Raw genomic sequence first — 1,709 nt, 5'->3', positions numbered from 1 at the left:
AACATTCTCAACCCATAACAACAGAAAAAAGATTGTTGACATTTAAATCATTCTAGAGAACAGCCACGTTTTTAGGGTTTGTTGTTTTTTTTGAGCGTTCATGGGTAAATGCTAGAATGAGGGACTCTGTGGTAGCCTCTTTTGTAGGGTATTTATGTGGTGATCAGCAAGGCCCCTATAGAGTAGTTTGGTGTTTGTTTTCTTGTGTGCCTATCTTTAGACATTCAGATGTTGATCTGCAGGTAGCTGCTACTGTCGGTGCTCACCCTAAGTTTTGAACCTATACAATCCTATACTGACATAAAACAGCCTTCTAACTTCGACAGCCTGCAATATCTTAATCTTATTTCAGGTGGCAGTTTTAGCTTTGGTATCTGTTCCCTGTTTTTATATTTGTAAAAATAATCTTCCATTGCTGAATTACTATGAAGATTTCACAGGAGGACACTGGAGATTGATTTGTTAATGTTTTTGAAGCCCTTATTCCATTAAAAATGTCTTACAGACTTGCATATGCATCCATGAACTCAGTGTTGTATAATGTTGTAAAGCAGAAAATGTACAATATATCACGTCTAGGGCTTCATTTAAAGGACAATTAGAAATAGCCATTGAAATAATAAGGCCAGCTTCAGGAAAATCAGTATATCTGTGATCCTACAGGAAGTTCAGAAGCCAGACCCACCCTTTAGGATACTTCTGTCTCACTTGGTGCCCTTCTTCCCAAGACTGGAATTGGCTGCTAGAGCCCTAAGTGGGATCCAAACAGCAGTAGTCTTCCATCTTCTTTCACTACAGTTCACATACGTGGTGCTATACTCACAACTTGTCCTTGTAGTAAGCAGCCAGCTGCTTGGGTGGGGTCCCACTTAATTTACCCATCTACCTACAGTACCCTGACGATTTGATCTCTATTGTGGACAGGGGAGGTGGTGACAAGGATTCAGCCATCATAGTTGCTGAGACTGGCTGGCATTTGCGTTATCTTCCAGTGCACCAAATACACAATCAAGTGGGATGGATGGGGGATACTGAATTTCATTTTTATGGATAGCTTGCATTCTGGTATCCTTAATTTTTGAGCACTCAAGCGTACAATGTTAAATGTTAAAACAGTTCTTGGTGTGGTTTTATGTGCCTCTGTTGTCCATGGAATATTTGATTATACTGTATGTTAGAAGCAGATAACATTAATTGAGGCAAGGACTTTTTGGGAGGCAGAAGAAGGGTAAGGTTGTGTCTTCCTTAACCACATTAGCACTTGTGATGTGATTGTGTCAGCGTTGTTATGCAATTCCTGCCAGATATGCTATGACTATATGGAACTTTAGTATATAGTATATGTATATGCTACTTATGTAGTATAGTGAAATACATGATGGCAAATACTTCAGTCTACATGAAAAGTGTCTTCTTACTTGATACAAAAATGTTATTGTCTTAGTTGCTAGAAAAAGACATGATAGCTCGGCTTTCTTGGTGTATCTTGATACTCTAGGCACATGTAAAAAGATCAGAAAGTGTTCTTACTAAGAGAAAGTTTAAGTAGGAACCCTAGTTGTCACAAACTGACATGATCAAAAATTGCATATTAATTTCCTTCTTTGTCATTAAGGCAAATGTAAGGAGGGAGTAGATGTCACTTACGCAATTAATTTTATACCATGCTAAGAGAGTACCTAATGAAAAAACCTAACCTGTACTTTTTT

The sequence above is a fragment of the Chaetura pelagica genome, unplaced genomic scaffold (genome assembly GCF_000747805.2).
Source record: "Chaetura pelagica isolate M959 unplaced genomic scaffold, ChaPel_1.0 scaffold76, whole genome shotgun sequence".
In the NCBI taxonomy this organism is placed as follows: domain Eukaryota; kingdom Metazoa; phylum Chordata; class Aves; order Apodiformes; family Apodidae; genus Chaetura; species Chaetura pelagica.
The sequence above is the reverse complement of the archived record's forward strand: the minus strand, read 5'-3'. Positions refer to the sequence as shown.